Here is a 19,047-nt window from a genome sequence, read left to right as displayed (position 1 = left end):
TGCTCTGCACAGCACACCTGCAAGTACAGATTGTACACGGATCATACCTCCCAGGCACATACCTGGACTGCAACAACACACAGGTGAGGGGATCCCACACCACACAATGTTTTGCACACATACTGGATATTTGCCGAACACAATGCATCGTAGGTGCTCCATGTTCAGATACCCATGTTTGTGACCGCTAGACACATTGTAACACGCAACAGAGCTTACACTGTACACCACAGGTTACATGCTGTCTGTGTTGTCATACTGTACATTGGGCCTCAGACAGCTGCTACTGCCATGTGCTGACAGCAACCCACACTTCCCTAGAATGGACACCCATGTACCCACACATGCTTGAGGCATGCACTCCACCTAGCTGGGTGACACATTACACAACACATACCATACCTACACTACCCTCAGCATGCACGATACCTCCATGTGTCTGGTGTGTTAAACCTGGGGTAATCCCCCCTTTGGTAGATGAACATATATGCTTCACGGCCCTGCTAGCCACACCCTGGACACACACCCATCGCAGCATACATGGTACATGTGTTCTACAGCCAGTACTACTGACGTCTGCTGACAGGGGTTGTTAATGGCATGGCACCCTGGCAGATGGACAGTGTACATAACTATGCTGACACATATCACAGTGCACTTCCGTAGCATGTACGCAATGGTAGGGACCATGCTATTCCACACAGAGACATGGCGGTACTGGCCATTTCACAGATGCCACGGTGGTGGTCATGTTCCATGCACATCTGCTGTATGGGCACATGTGCAGGCTGTTGAATGGTGGTGTATATTCACATGTGTGGGGTGCATCACTTGACAGCCATGGTGGGTCCTCGTGGTTCATCACATGCTCCAAGGCTAGCTACCTACACATGACTGCTGCACATTGCAGTGTGGGTCCTCAGGCAGTGTGGTGGTATGTCTGTGTTGTTTGGATACATCCACATTCGATGTCACGTATGACAGTCACCCAGGCATTGCAGACTGAGATAATGTTGGCAACATGCCAGGCAATGGTGTACCTACCAACAATACACACTCTCACTCACTACAGGGTTGCAATCCATACATGGACATCATAGTGTCCCTGTGGACACATACATGGTACTGCCATGCACACGTTATGTCCTAAGACACTGTCCCAATGTCACCTTCCAATCTCCCTAGCTGTTATGTCCCGCCAACCTGTTTGGTATGTGTCTCCACACCAGCCCACTGAATTCACTGCTAGCCTGTTGTCGGACATTGTGTACCTTGACCGTCACACTGCCGCATCTATCGCACTACACATGAGTGGCACTGCATTGCACATGTGGGACTGCATTCGTACACTCATGACTGGACCATTCTGTATGGCACTGGGGCACATCCTCACAAACGTGCTTCACGCACTCATTGATGACCTACATGCCTTTACTGGCACCCTTGTTGGGCTTCTGTGTGCCACAGCACACCACATACACATGCTGGCCACCTGTCATACCATTGCATGGGTGGTTGGTGTGGTACAGAGGGCAACAGATCAGACATTGTCCTCACATTGCCCTTCAGCACCATTCCACGTTCTGGTATTGGCAATGTACACATCCACCGGCACATCATACCCTGTGTCTCAGGCTGTTAGGCTATATGACTCCTGGACAGGACACACAGTGGTGCAAGCATATCATGCTACCTACTACATGTCAGGTACATGTGGCATTACACAGTCAGCAGTCATGGGGCCCATCATGTTCACTATTTGCTTACATACACAACATGCTGTCACAGAGTACTGTCCATGCCTAGATATCCCACATCTACATACCTGGCACCATTATAGCTCCACCAGCTCATACTGATAACAACCGTATGGGTGTCGGTGTGGCAGATACATCATGTGGGTGTCATGGCATCAGGATGCATGACACATGGTGCATGCACATCACCTTTGCATAGCAACATTCATCCACTGAGTATCACATGGATACTGTCCCCGTACATGCATATCAAATTGTACATGGTTGCTGTACACACAAATGCCCCACATGGTGCTGTGGTTACCGTATTCCACTGTGGCATGGGTACACATCTGCAGGGCCACACCTATCTGTACTGTGTGTGATGTTGGTACATAGGTAGCCATTGTACCTGTGGCATACACACATCTACACACGGGCAGGGTTACAATACCACATTCGTGGTGTACCTTCCACAATGGCTACGACTTTACATGGCACAGCATTGTCATGCCATGATGTGTACCAGGCTCAGACAGTTTACATATGCGGCTAACAGACGGAAAACACATCTGTACACATCTGCATACCACATACACAGGGGTGTCTTCTGCTCTGACATGGACCATGTCCTCCACATTACTGATGCATGTAGTACTCATACATGGCAATTGCAGTGGGCAGTGTGAATGGACCACTCATGGATATGTGCACACATGACACATTGCATGGGCTGGGCTTCTGTGTTACTTCCGCAGACACAACACACACCATGCTGTGGAACATAGGTCCTGTGCACATCCCACAGGGACACACAGTGGCACTGTTCATGTGATAGCTCCCTTGCTGTTTGAGTGACATGTAGTCATGGTACCACCACAGCAGCAGTACTGTGTAGACATGCAGTTGACACCCACCTCTGCTGTCCACTGGACACTACCATGGGGAGGTGACACTACTGTGTACACTGCACATGTGTTTACACATGGACCTGCCGGACTTCATTGTTGCCCACATTGCACCTGCTACAGATCATTTGGCCATGGTTACTTGGTGTTCCTTCCATTTCGGATGGCTATTATGCTAATACTCTGTCCCATATGTACAGGCCATACGTATCCTGTTATTGTACATACCAATAGGCCATAACTCCATTATGCATGATATGCCTGTGATACTGTGTATGATGTCTGTCATATCCACCATGACAGCTTTACATTACACATAGTTGACATAGTATACCCTACTGCAAGGCATACGTGCACGTCGTGCGCACATTACGTATGACATCGACGGTATATGCCCATACACATGCGTGCTGTGACAGTATACATACATGTCCTATCCCCTGTTATGGCACTTCCTTGTTGGACATCCACTGCCAGCATCGGCGTGTGGTGTGGCATTGTTCTCTGTTATGCCCCTCTGTGGCAGCCCTTGTGTTATCCCGGCTGTGTACATGATGTCCCACTGCTGTGCACACAGTGTCCACAGTCATTGGTATGCTCAGCAGGATAGCACTACATAACCACCTTTCACCACTCTCTGCATTATGGACAAGTATCCTTACTTACAAACACCATTCCCATACAGTACAGCTTCGTCATACACATCATGCGTTACACACCCGTACATATCGTGGGTTCGACATACCTTGTCTGTGTTTCCTTCCGTTTTTCGTTGCGTGTATCACTATTCCGTTTTCTCACTCTATCCGTTTTGGAGTAGTAGTTTGGTATGAGCATACGGTTTGAATATCCTGGGAGTCATCCTTATATCCGTCGTTACCTGCAACATGTGGGTTCATCACACTAATAGCTTTTCCTCAGTGTGTACTTGTGCGCATATCACCTGTGCATCTACTCCATTCGTACATTACACGTCGTAACTGGGGTATGGTTGCATTCCTCACCTGGGCGTTGGCTATTTGCCCTACCTTCGTGGAGATGGTCTGTATTGTGTTATGTTATGTGTAACTGCAGCCGCTATGTGCGGCGTCAGGTACATTTCGCAGTGGTGTTAGCCGTGGATTGTGTGTGTTGGGTATGGTATTATGTTCGACATGTGAGTGTCCCTGTCCTGACGGCGTCTGTTGATGGCGTTTTGCATTCGGATGTGTAACATAGCTGTTGTATTCCTTTAAACAACGGATGCAAGTATGCATCCGCTGTTGATAGTGTTTCCCACGCGAGATGTTGCGGTTATGCAGCTGTCATTGACTGCCTGTATGTTTGTGCTGCTATTACGGCTTGTATCCCTTTGATATGTGCGATGGGGAATATCGGAGGTTGTAGGTGACGGATACGGGTTGTGGGCCTTGCATCTCTACATACACGGTATGCTTGTCTGTGTGCTCCATCCCTGCCTGGGGAGTTGACAGTTACTTGTCTGTTGTTCTGGGAGTGTAGGTTGTGTTGTTGTCATGTGGTGTTGGTATCACCTGCGTGTGTGCTTCCTGCATGTATTCCTCCGTCACATCGGTGGTATATCTGCGGTTGTTTGTATGTGACGACTATCCCTTGTCATTCTGTCCTGGATATTTACAGTCATTGTGGTCCTGTACTTGGGATGGCCTGTTTGCCAGTGGTTGCCACCTATTCAGGTGGTGATTGCTTGTTTGACACTTGTAGAACACACAGCGGTGTTTACGGGCCGATACGTGGCCACGATCAGTACCGGGGTAGCACATGCGTATTTCCGCGGTACATACCTATTGCTGTGTAACTTTGCTGACGTATCGTTTTGCAATTACCATATCGGTGTCATACATACGGTCATGATTTCTACATACGTCCTTTCCATTTCATGTGGGGTATATTACTGTGGTACATTCTGGGACATTTTCACTTTGCATCGTTATACGTCACCACACGCCTAGCCAGGGAGGGGCTCTCAGTACTACCTTGGGAGTACTGGTGTACATACGCCTGAGGTTACTATACTGTATGCCTACACATGTTATTCCACTCCGCCTCTCACATGGCACCAACATACACATTTTACAGTGGCACACACATTACACTCGCACAGCGAAACACACGGCACCCTCACCGCACACATACACATACTGCGGCAGTCACAGGGACAGTTGCACACAGTACCTGCATGGCCCACATCACCGGCGGCAGTGTTTACCTCCCCCCTCATATCATCATAGTATTACCCGCACATGTACTGTTACTGTACTGTGGCCTGGCGATCATTCTGACTCGCGGTTATGCATTTCGGTATGTTGACCTTTCCATGGGTGGCGGTTTCCTCTTCTGTTAAACCTCTCGGATGGGATGCTCAGGTTGTCTTTCACTATGTTTACTATGTACAGATATCGCGTGTTACTTCTCTGTCACCTTACATCCCTCTGATTCCCTGTCTTACCAGTTGTACTTATATGTATATGTGTACATATATTTCTATGTGTGTAATTATATATATCTCCATATCTGTATATGCACATATCTACATGTCTATATGTATACACCTTGCGGCGAACGTGGCAGCATACAGCAACGCCATCTGCTGTGGGACCCGCGTACGGTTCAGGTGTTGGCGTTCCATGCTCCGCTGGCTGGGTGTGCAGTGTTTGGGTGCTGCCTATGTTGGAGTCACACATGAGGCCACCCATACGGTACACTTTACGGGTGGCCATGTTTGTGTGCCGTCCATTTCACTGTGTGTGCAGGTAGGGAGGTGTCAGTCCATGGGGCCTACGCTGTCAGAGTATGTGCTATACGTTCCCTCTTTGCCAGGGCATAGGCATATTGGGTACGCCTCCGTCTGCCTACTGGGGCTGGCACAGTGTGTTCATGGTCCTGAACCCTCTGTGCCTGGACTGGCCTTGGCAGTTGTGGTGGGCTTTGTGGCCCTTCACCATTATGTCCCTGCAGCAGCTGCTTCCGCAGGATCATATTATGTAGCATGGCACATACTATGAATATGTGGGCACATGTGCCTGGAGAGTACTGCAGGGCTCCACCGGATGTATCCAAGCACCGGAACCGTGATTTCAGCATCCCAAACACACACTCTATGATTATTCTGGTTTGTGCATGTGCCTCATTATGGCGTTCTTGCATGTGTGTGTGTGCATTTCTGATGGGAGTCATCATCCACGGCTCCAGTGCATAGCCAGCATCCCCCACAAGGTGGCCTTGTGGGATGTCCCCCCTGGCGAATACCTGGTACAGTTGTGAGGCATGCCAGATATGGGAGTCGTGGTAGCTTCCAGGGCTGCCAGCACACACATCCATGATAATGCCCTGCGCATTGCACGACCTGGCAATTGATGGAGGGGAATCCCTTGTGGTTTATGTAGCGTCTACCCTGCTCCCCAGGTGGTGACTTGATTTGTATGTGCGTACAGTCTATCGCACCCAGTACCTCTGGGTATTGTGCCACACGGTGGAAGTGGTGCATATTGCTAGCCAACTCCTCCTGAGATCTGGGGAAGTATATATGCTCATTGGCATGTGGTAACATGGCATCCAGAAACTGGTGTAGTACCCTGGATGCTGATGCCTGTGAGATGCCCGTTATATCCCCAGTTGGCCTTTGAAAGGTACCTGTGGCCAGTATTCGCAAGCTTACACATACCTTTGTGTCCACTGGGATGGGCTTCCCTCTGTTGTTTCTTGTTCTCAGGCGTGGCCGGCACAGCTCCGCTATTTGCTGTAAAGTGTCCCTATCCACCCTGTAACGCTCTACTATCTCCAGGTCTTGTAGCCCCTGGTAGGTTACCCTTGGTCTGAACACTCTCCTTCTCCTCTGAGGCCTATGTTAGTTGTCGGCACCCTCCTCCACAACTCCGTCTGTCTCTAACACATGCTGATGGATCACGGCCACGGCGGCACCCAACATGTACATTTTAAAAGTTCCCCGTGTGTTTACACCTATAGTGCGGCGTTTGGGAATACACGTCTGTGTGTTTTGTGCATTCACACTTTATACTGTTGTGCTGTACACCCGGTGATGTCATAGGGTGTGTCTGTGCGGCCGTATCTGGGGATTATCTTCCGTGTTTTACCATTGGCACTGCAACGCTGTTGCCTTCGGTGTTGCATTACTCTTGCCTGCATTGGATTAGCTTTCGACCTTACCTTACTGTTTCTGCACGTTGCGCCTACTATTTCCTGGCTTGCATCCTGCAGAGCCCTGTCATGTGTAGTTTCTGGGACATGGCATAGCGTGCATTTTGTGTGCCGCCGCCGTTATGCTGCCTGTCTACTTGGCTCTGCTGTGTCAGTTCTTTACTCTTTGCAATCTGCTACCTCCCCTACTTTCTTTGCATTCATATGCCTCCCCTATCCCGTTTTGCAGGTTTCTGCATGCAGAGTTGTCAGCTGCCACCAATTGGCCTTCGTGGGTTGATTACTGTTGATTGCTCATTACTACTCCAATTACACTGCTTCCGCATTTCCTCATATTCTCAACATCACCTTCCTGTATCCGTTGTTGTTTGCGGGGCGGGTGTCACATGACTGGGTTAAGGGAATGTAGTCATCCTCGTGCACATGCATTGTGTGCTTTCAGCTCAACTATTTCCCCACACGCCGGTCCTGCTGCTGTGATGTGCAATGTACAGCCCATGTTTGCTGGGCTCCAATGTGCTTCCTCCTACAGTGGCACACCCCTCTGCAGGTGACATGTATTCCCTCTGAGCCACTCCTCAGTGTATTACCGCTGCGCCGTTTGGTACAGCCTTACGCCGGCGGGGGTTTTGCGATTCAGTATTATCTGCCTCATTTGCATGGCATTGACTACTAATTCATAGTTACCGCGCCGAACACTGCCGCGACTCCTTGGCAACCCTTGCACCGTGGATGTGGCTTTCCATGCATACCATGGTGTATTGTGGCTGTGAAGCTGATGTGTATTACACTGCTCTTTTATGACATTGTCATATTATTTCATTGTTTAGCACCTTCCATGGACATGTCCTGGGGTTCTGCTGTGAGTTTCCGTGGACATACCATTTATGTTATTATTTACATGTTGTGCATGTTTTCTTTTGACATTCTCTGTGTCTTTTGCCATTGGCATGTGGCAACAGTGTGATACCTGACGTTGACAGCCTTCCGTTACTCCTATGTTATGTTTGGGTAAATGTAAACCTTTTTTTTGGTTTACATTGCCGTGCCCTTATGCTACGCCTGCGCCACTTCGTGGATGGCTATATGCCTTCATTTGCATGGTGCAACACCGCACATGGGGTGTTTAGCATACCTACGCCGGAGGCAGTGCAAATCCGGCGCACGCCGGTAGTGCACGTGGAATTGGATCGTACCTGAATCGCTCAGCGGCCATATTTGGCATTGTAATGCCTACGCTATGCGTCCGCCTGGCGCAACATTCATGAATCCCGGGGTATGTCTTTCAACATCTCAAACATACTCTCATTATATATTCCCCTGTCCATTATAACTATAGGGCCACCTTTATCTGCCGGTCTAATGGATATATTTCTCTCATTCCTCAACTCCTGTAATGCTTTAAACTGTCTTGGTGTTAAATTATGCTTCTTAATGTTAACTTGAGTAGCATCTTTTGTTTTAAACAAATCCTTCTCAACAATTTTACTAAACGTATCCAACAAGGGATGTAAAACAGGTACATAAGTACTAGGTCTCTTAAAATGTCCCTCTGTTGTCCTTGTTTCATTACTTGCATATAATATTTTTAGTTGTACATTTCTAACAAATAGTTTGACATCAATGACTGTTTCAGTGACATTACTTGTTTTAGATGGAATAAATGAAAGACCCTTATTTAAAACTTCTATTTCAAATTTATTAAGAGGTCTATGGGATAGGTTCCAAACTAAGTTATCCTCTCCCACATTTTCTTTATAGTTGGTTCTTTCATATCCATCCCCGAAGGCTTTCTTTTCTGTCTCCCTCTGCTCATGGAGCGATTTTTCCCCCTGGCAGAGGTTTCGGCTATGGGGAACCAACTATAAAGAAAATGTGGGAGAGGATGAATTAGTTTGGAACCTATCCCATAGACCTCTGGCCTGGGTGGATCCTGCACAGTTGGTTTATTAACATTACTATTTTATGCGTTTCTTTTTTATACTGTGCAGGTACCTTTGGTTGCTAGTGGTACTTCTTATTATTTATCCAAGGTTATAGATAGTTGTGTATGTAAGGTTTAGTGTGGGTTTGTAAGGATTTTGGTCTGCTTGTGTTGTGTGTGTGCTTTTTGGACAGGGGATTTGTTTTGTTTGTTTATTGTCGGGATTGTGGTGTGTCGGGCATGTGAGGTTTCGTGTTTGTGAACTTTCGGTTATGTGGTGTAGGTGATTTCGTTGTCGGTGTTGTAGTGCGTCGGTGTTGTCAGTTAGACCCATATATATACATATATATATATATATATATAAATTGAAGAGTTAAGATTTTTTTCACTGATATTTCAGCATATCCATTATATAGCTGAAAAATGTGAGCATAAATTCCAAAGTAACATTTTCTTCTGTTATCCACATAAACAAGTCTCCTCACCTTCAGGTTTCCTAGCTACATGGTTCCCTTTTTATAGTGTAGATTCAGGGCTGTGAGCATGATGAGGAGGCAAATGAGCTGTGAACTCATTAGAATTGGTGAATCCCATGTACTTGGCTCCATGTCGCATATGTAAACATAATGCAGGCACTCCCCAGTGTTTGTTGCTAATGTGAATTATTACCAGTAGGGAGAAGAAAAACACAACAGCAATTCAGACTCCCCTACCTCCAGTGGGTGTGTCATCCATGTTAGACTTGCAAAGTGCAGAAGTAATTGTATCAAGGCCTAAAATGTAAGTAACAGCACAAATTTCACAGTTTCTGTTCAGTAACATCTAACCTCCCCTTCACGTCCTGACATCTGAACATTATTGCCATTTAATATCCTCACACATTTTTAAGGATAATGATACAGAATGTGTTGCAGAGTCCATGCCTCAGATTACTGGTCAGATAAGACAAGCATGGGCAACAAACACAGAGAGATAAGACAGATCTGTATATATGCAAGCAAAAGTCATAAATGGTTGTGTGATCACTGAATGCACTACATCTGAAATTAATTAATGTACAAACAACTGTCATACGTTTTGTTAGTACTATGAGTGATATTGCAGTTGGCTGCATGCACAATGATTTTAATTGTCTGTTGCAAAGCTGTTTGTGTGGCAAAGAGGGATAAGACACCTTTAGTGTGTTTTCAAGGTCATTGGAGTGTGAGTTCAAATCCAGACCTGTATACAAATATTTCATGTGTACCAACATACATTTTGTAGTGTTATATTTTAACAGATTTCTTTTCTTCATTTCACCTAATTGTCCCTTATTTATTTTTTAATGCCAGTGTTTGCATGGTGTGTGGCTTAGTGCAAACAGGGGAAACACAGAAGCACAGAGAAGCACAGAAAATGTCAGGTTTAGTTGTGCTTATCTTGTTTAATTAACGCTTATCAGTGTGCAATATTGACTACTGACCCACACAGAAAGCAGACAGAACACCTGCAAAGAGGGCACAGACAATGCACAGTTCAAAATGTGTACATTGTTGCAGTTTTTGCTTTCCATTGTACAACACTGCTAACTGATATTGCACAACAGTTAGCAAGCTTCCTAAAAACTTACAGCCATCAAACACCTGCAGACAGGATGCAGACAATCAACAATTTCAAAACAGATGCATTCTATTAATTATGTTGGGCACTGTGCAATCACAGTAAGTGGTGTTGCATGTCAGTTAACACACAGAACTTGAGAATGAATAGGGCATTATGCAACTGTTATACAACCATTTCTGTGTCAGCAGGTATAAGTGTAGGGCTGTAATACACATAGTCCTGGGTTCTAATACAGGGAGTGTGGCATATTTTTACTGTTGTGACAGCCCAGTTTATAGTGATGAACAAGAGAATATCCAAGTATCATTTAAATATTCATGTGGCAACATGAATAAGTGTAGAGCTGTTATACAAGTGGTTCTGGTTACTAATACAGGAGATTCCAGGCATTTTTACTGTTGTTCCATTTCACATTAAATTAAGTACCACTTATAACACTTTATACATAATTATAAATAGGGGAGCTGATATCAATTATACGTATGAGAGATAAGGCACCCTTACTGTGTTTTGAAGGTTCAGATATAGGATTGTGGATGTACTATTATGTTTCATTAAGTATGATTCTGTTATCTGGACATGGATGGCCTTTACACTTAAATAAGACACATACAGAAATGAATCTATGTACAAGGACCTTGTCAGGTTACACACATACATGGTTAACACCTCAGTCTGTCATCTGTTTTTATGAGTGATTCACGTCTATGTCAGAGAAGCACTTCTTCTGTGGCAAAGGTGGAAAATCACCACTGTGGAAGAAAATGTTTCCCCATATGCATAGGTTTGATTCCCACAATTTTAACAGTGTATAAAGCCAAACAAACGTGTCAGGTCAGGACATTCATGCCTCCAGTGCATGTCAGCAAAGTTAAATCATCTAACAGTTACAGTAGCAAATACCCCTTAAACTAATGTCAAGGGTCATATTAACCTTCCAGTTTAAAAAAATCAGTTCTGTCCCTGCTTGGCACTGTTGCTCTCTGCTTAACATCACGTAAACGTGGTTGGTAATGTTGCTCAGATTTGTCCACTACCAGTAAACACAATAACAGGAATTGCCACTAAATCATTATTTGCTATTGCTATTGTTTTAGAATTAGACATATCTGGTGTTAGAGGGGATGGTGCCCAATTTAGAGCACAGAGGTAGGGTGTTCAGGAATCCAGAATAATTATTGGACTCCTGGTAAAGCATCACAGCCAAAGGCTTCTGCAGGGGGACTACTCTGGCTCCTAGTACAAGTCTGAAACTTGGAATACTCTGGCCAAGGCTTTTACCAGTGCAATTGGCATCCCACTCACTGCAGAACAGTGTAGATACCAATTCAATGACTTAAAAAAGCACAGGAGGGATTCACTCAACCAGTGGTTGGATGATTTACAAACTAGCGACATCCCACAGTTGCATATAGGCAAGACTGGTATGCATGATGCTCTTCTGTTCTGTTCTTTTCTTTTCAGAGCTAATCCTGTAATTGCGGTAAATAGGCAGGCTCATGCTGATCATCTGGAGAGACTGAGGGAAACAAGTGGTATGTGTGCAACATAAGAGAAGTATTATTGAAGCTTTAAAAGTTAAAGAAATGTTTTTTTTTTCTATACATTAGTAGCAAAATAAGCATGCATATCCTAACTGTAAAAGCAAGTATGCATGCATAAGTCTGTAGCACAAATCAACTTTATGAGTCAAATGTAAGACTGTAATCAGAGGTTGTGGGTTCAAATACCACAAGTAACAATTATATAATGCTGCAATTCTTTAATAATAATAATAATAATGCATAAATGAAAATCTATACACATGGCATAATGTCCTGCTGTTATCTTTAATTAGTATAACTGGACCAAGCATATGTGCAGTATATGCACATTGCAAGTATTACTTTGAGCAATCCATAATTATAGCTTGTAGTTGTTGGGACATATATGTAAATGCAATACTTTAGATAAAATATTTGTATAATTGTGATAGTGCATTGTATGTCACATATGATGGTACTAATTTTATCCCTTTTTTCCTCTCAACCCAATCCTTATCTCTTTTGTTTGTGTTCTATTATGTGTCAAACTGTCACCATGTCCTCCATCTGTAACAAATCACTAAATGCTTCACAGCACTGCAAGGTAGGCCAACTCCAGTGGGTCAGCCTGCCCCCGCTCCACCGGTTCCAGCACTGACACCCAGCACATCTGGGACCCAACCTGATAGGCCTGCCTCTGCTGCCACTGCACTACCTGTGCCCTCAGGTAGCACTACCCAGAAATCTGGTGCTGTGGTACCCTCTGAGAGTACAAATACAGTTGGAGACTTCATCACCCACAAGGAGATGCCAGAGTTGGTGCTTAAGGTCATTCACAGTACCATTGGAGTATGCCTACACTGGATGGAGAGGTTGCAGTGTCTCATGGTCCATAGGAGGAGAAAACATCAAGTACTCCAGCACCCAGCAGAATAAGGGGACACTAATGACAGTCCTGAGGGTGAGAACTAGATTCTCACTGTCCCCATGTTTTATGGGCATGAGATTGAATTGTCCCCTCCCTCACCCCAATCATGGTGTCCGCCAAACTTTTGTGTCCCTCACCAGCCCTGTGTCTTGTCTTGTTTGCCTTGCTTGTTTGCATTTGCTTCCTCACCTATCCAACTTAAATCACCCAGAAAAAACAACATACCTTATGCAACATTTCTGTCTTACTGAAGTAAAAAAAAATGGGTACATGTCCTACAAAAAAAAATAATTCCCATACATAGCTCTCCATTTCACAAATGTGTCTTCATGACACACTTGACTTGGTCTAGTTGGCTATACAGCATGACTGCATTGTTGTCATCCCTAATTGTGGAGGTGATAGTCCAAATTCAGCTAATATTCTGTACATATTTTTATTTTACACCATTGAAGAAATGGGTAGCTATAGTTCTTTTCTACCTCCAGCTGCACATTCCTATATTCCTTTCTTTTTGTTCTTCCCCCTGCTTTCCCCCCATTTCACCACTTTCCTATCTACCCCATTTTAACATCTATAATCTGTTCAAAAAATAGAATCACACAGAATACACATAAGTGCCAAAAAAACAACAAAAAAAAAAAACAATGGAGCTCTTCATTTTTTGGCCTTTATGTTTGTGCATAGTTTGGCATTGTGCACTAATGCCAAGCAATGGTGAACAACTCTTTCTTGGTGCAGTTACATCCACACAATGCCACCTAAACATGCTGTGCAATGTCAATGTACAGTAACACAAGGTGAATGTAGTGCAAAGTATAGTTTCATTGCATTAGAGAAATGTGTCAATGCATTTACACCTGCTTCCACAGAGTCAGCAATATTAAATCTCATAATTTTGCAAATTTGGCTAACATTAGCTTATTGCTTTACTAGGTGCAAACAGTGAAAACAGTAGAAATGTGTATCTCATATGTTCAAACCTGCTACTCAGAGGTGAGCTGTGCAAAGTGGACAATAAAGTGTATTACTTTTCTTTAGTGCCCATTTATTGTTCATGACATGAAACTGCATGGAAACAGAAAAAAAAATGAAGGCACCATCTAAGAAAATGTCATATATTTACAATGCAGCCATCGGTTACCTCCCTCCCTGCACTGCAACCCTGCTGATGCAGTACTCATTCACAAATATATCGACTACACTATATAAATCAGAAAAAAATCCACAGAGCTGACTTGAAACCACTGAACTTATTTTATTGAATTAAGCGCGTTCGTCAGGTGTTCGCCCCAAGACTTCATCAGAATAATTGAAATTAATTAAACCTCTCATTAAATACAAAAATACTCCTATCACATGTCAAAACTATATATCCCAATTGGTTAAAACCTAACACTAAAATTTAAAAACGGGCCTCCTTTTCCAAGCATATAACTAATTACTAGTTAGGACATACATAATAATCTAGCAAGATGTATATAATATTGTAACAAGTAATTAACAATTCAATAAATTCCTAAATATAGATAAAAACATTGTAACAAAAACAATGGTAAAAACAATAAATGCAAATTTACATTAATGCAACCAGTACATATATATTCTATGCAACTATAAGTGAAAATCAGACATAAGTTTTAAATAAATTGAAATGGATAATGTGCCATTTAATCCATAATTGTTGGTAGCATTGCATCTCAATTGCCAGAGTAATTCCTTGTATTCAAGAAGTAACTCAACAGGTCCACCCCTGGTCCCTTCAAGACATACTTATTCCAAAACAGAAAATTTAAAAGTATGCTGTGGATACTCTATAATATGTCTAGCCAGGGCATTTTTTATATTGGCCCTCCTGATATCATACATATGCTGGTAAATACGCTTATGTAACATATTGATAGTTTTGCCAATATAAAATTGTTCACACACTTGACAAATTGCAATATAAACAAGGCATTTAGTCTGGCAATTGTATTTCCTAGCTAAAAAAAGTTCTCCTTATCCCCTGATATACACCATATTGGTTTCTAATACTAGGGGACACTGTGCACACCTTCCACATTTACGCATATATCCTTCTTTCTTACCAGGGTAGTTACCTTCCAATACATTTTTGAAACACCTATCTCTCCTATATACCATACAGGGTTTGTCCCCTAGCCTAGTTTTACATTTATCATCTGTACTAAATACTATCCAATTGTTGTATATAACTTTCTTAATATTGTAGAATAATGTGTTGAAAGTAAGAACCATAGCATCAGTGTAAGGACTACTGATAGTAACCTGGTTTTCAGTCGTCAAAGTCACTGTGCTCCCCATCAATCTATCAGGCAAAAACCCAAAAGTGGAAAAAAATAACCACTATGTCTTTTCCTTATAACCTCTTCAAAAATGGGTTCCATAAATGTCTTAGGGTATCCCCTCCTAATAAACATTGCCCTCAAATTCTCAACTTCTTGTAGGAAAACCACATTATCAGATATCATCCTTGATAATCTCACACCCTGTCCTTTCACCAGAGACTTTTTCTGAAGTACAGGATGACAACTGTCATAGTGCAACAGGGTGTTAGAATACGTAGGTTTCTTAAATAAAGTAGAAGTAAATTTTTTATTTACCATATCCTTATTTAAGGTAATATCCAAATAATTAATAGTTTCAAAATTAAAATCCATAGTAAATGTAAGGAACTCAGTACTAGTATTCATAAACTCAAAAAATTGCTGAAGTTGTTATTCTGACCCATCCCAGAAAATTAATAAATCATCTAGGAACCTCCCATAAAATTTACAGCTCTTAAAAAGTTCATGTTTAAATACTGTATTCAGTTCCCACTGTGTCAGTACGATGTTAGCAAACAGGGGGGCACATGCCGCCCCCATTGCAACACCTGTCTTTTGTTTGAATAACTGATTCTCAAATAATTTTAAATTGTTCTGTAACATTAACTCCATTAGGGTCAAATACATGAGTAGTCTAGCATTACTTTCAATGGAAAAAGTATATAGATGTTCATAAAACATATCAATACCTTCGTCATGGGGAATAGTTGTGAATAGAGCTTTAATATCCATGGTAACCATTATTAAATTCTCACTAAACATATCGTTGTTAACTTTTTTAAGACAATCCCATGAATCTTTGAGTATATGGGCCTGTTGTCCCAGAAGATGCTTTAAATTATGGTCTATAAATTTAGCTAAGCTGAAGGTTTTGGAGGCTTTTGCGTCCACAATTGGTCTAAAAGGAGGGTCCTCCATACATTTGTGTATTTTGGGGATGGCAAAAATCGTGGGGATGCGTGGATGTTTTTGTATTAAGAAACTGTGTTCACTCAAAGACAATTGCTCAATAAACAATAAATCGTTTAGTATAATATCTATATTTCTATAAGAAATATTTAATTCATTTCTAGATATTTCCTCATCAGCATCAGTAAACAAGTGAGTTTGCATTCTATCTATGTAACTACCTTGGTTCATAATTACCAGCCCCCCTCCCTTGTCTGGTTTCATAACCCTTATTGAACAACAATTGACTATTTCATGAAATAATTCCATTTCAGTCACAGACAAGTTGAGAAAAACATATCTCTTATAGTCCTGGTGAAACCTTCTAATTTGTTCCATACATAAATTTTCAAACACCTGAACGGTTGGGTGCAGGGGCGGGTTGAATATACTAGTTTTCCTGCATTCACGTATGTTTGTGAAGTTGTCATTATTGAAAAAACATTTTAAAATTCAACTTCCTAACAAATAACTTTAGCTCAAGTAATGCATTATCTATTCTGGGAGCCATAGTGGATACAAAATTCAACCCTTTCTTTAGGAGATTTGCCCATGCTGGGCTTACAGCTATATCACTATAGTTGCAAATTTTAAAATCACCAGTCTCATTCAAGATAATACTAAAAGGTTGTCCAGTACTATCACCTACTACCTGTTCACAGTCCCCCTCCCCCTGTATGGCCTGCCTCTGTTGGAATAGTAAGCCTGTGGGTTGCCATTGCCTATCCCCCCTGGGTTGTAGCGATGTTGCGGCTGATTCTGGAGGCACTTTGACCTCCTAAAAAGCATGGCTAAAGGGACCATCTCTTCATTCACTTCTCTCATATTCTCATCACCCATTACAACCCCCCCCCCATTTGAGTATCCACCTTATTAACACGTATCCTAGTATTATTATTGTTGACAAAAGGGTATGCCCTTCCTTGTTCATATTCAATCCTATCCCTTTCCAATTTCTTAGCTTTTTTATTTTACAAAGTAACAATAACTTTGTCCACATTCACCATTGCAGCATTATGCTCGTTAATTTTAGATTGAAACAATAGGTCATTGTACAGACCTTCATTAATAGCATCAATTCTTGTTTTTAAATTTTGCATTTTTTTATCGTTGCCTCTAATGAGCACTTCTAGGAGCTCATAACCATGTCTATTAAACAATGCCAAAAGTTCATTATGTAGTACAGAACCTCCAAGAGTACCTGTTTTAAATTTCCAAGTCCTGAGTCCTTTCGGGATCTGTTGCCTACGGATACATTCCCTTAGGTAACAGTTCTCTATTTGGAGTTTACGAAACTTTAACACTTCCTTTTTAAAGTCCTTGATTTGTTGGTCGACAGTTCCACAGGTTTGACTATCATTGTCAACTCCAAAATCCCACTGAAACCTGTTGTTGAACCATTCGGTAAAAAAAAGTGGCGTACCAGCAGTCAAACCATTGCTTCCACCATGGTTGTTACCTCATGCAAAATTCAGAACCAATAGGAGAGCCACTAGCTCATAATGGCAAGTTCTTTGGACTACCCTGCCGTAATGGAGGCATAAAAATCCACTCGTAACCTGTGTAGAGCTCATCGGCTGCCCAAAAGTAGTCGGTAAGCCCGTCACATTTCTCCCAAGGCCAGATAACTTTGCAGTCAGCACCTCGATCAAGGCTGACAAGTTCCCAGTGGAGGCGTTCAGCTTTTGTAAGGGAACTAGTCCAACGGCATCATCTTCAACTCCTGAATCCATTAAAACTCACAAAATACAGTTCCAAACTCAGAAATAAATCCACAGAGCTGACTTGAAACCACTGAACTTATTTTATTGAATTAAGTGCTTTCATCAGGCGTTCGCCCCAAGACTTCATCAGAATAATTGACATTAATTAAACATCTCATTAAATACAAAAATACTCCAATCACATCTCAAAACTATATATCCCAATTGGTTAAAACCTAACACTAAAATTTAAAACAGGGCATCCTATTCCAAGCATATAACTAATTACTAGTTAGGACATACATAATAATCTAGCAACATTTATATAATATTGTAACAAGTAATTGACAATTCAATAAATTCCTAAATATAGATAAAAACGTAACAAAAATCATGGTAAAAGCAGTAAATGTAAATTTACATTAATGCAACCAGTACATATTTATTCTGTGCAACTATAAGTGAAAATCAGACTTAAGTTTTAAATAACTTGAAATGGATAATGTGTCATTTAATCCATAATTGTTGGTAGCATTGCATCTCAATTACCAGAGTAATTTCTTGTATTCAAGAAGTAACTCAACAGGTCCACTCCTGGTTCCTTCAAGACATACTTGTTCCAAAACAGAAAATTTAAAAGTATGCTGTGGATCCTCTATAATATGCCTAGCCAGGGCATTTTTTATATTGGCCCTCCTGATAAAATACATATTCTGATAAATACACTTATTTAACATATTGATAGTTTTGCCAATATAGAATTGTTCACACACTTGACAAATTGCACTATAAACAAGGCATTTAGTCTGGCAATTATATTTCCTAGCTAAAAAAAACTTCTCTGTATCCCCTGATATACACCATATTGGTTTCTAATACTAGGGGACACTGTGCACACCTTCCAGATTTACGCATATACCCTTCTTTCGTACCAGGGTAGCTACCTTCCAATACATTTTTGAATCACCTATCTCTCCTATATACTATACAGGGTTTGTCCACTAGCCTAGTTTTGCATTTATCATCTGTACCAAATACTATCCAATTGTTGTATATAACTTTCTTAATATTGTAGAATAATGTGTTGAAAGTAAGAACCATAGCATCAGTGTAAGGACTACTGATAGTAACCTGGTTTTCAGTCATCAAAGTCACTGTGCTCCCCATCAATCTATCAGGTAAAGAACCCAAAAGTGGAAAAAAATGACCACTATGTCTTTTCCTTATAACCTCTTCAAAAAATGGGTTCCA

This window comes from Protopterus annectens, chromosome 13.part0 (genome assembly GCF_019279795.1).
Source record: "Protopterus annectens isolate FY-2018-M chromosome 13.part0, PAN1.0, whole genome shotgun sequence".
In the NCBI taxonomy this organism is placed as follows: Eukaryota; Metazoa; Chordata; order Ceratodontiformes; family Protopteridae; genus Protopterus; species Protopterus annectens.
The sequence above is the reverse complement of the archived record's forward strand: the minus strand, read 5'-3'. Positions refer to the sequence as shown.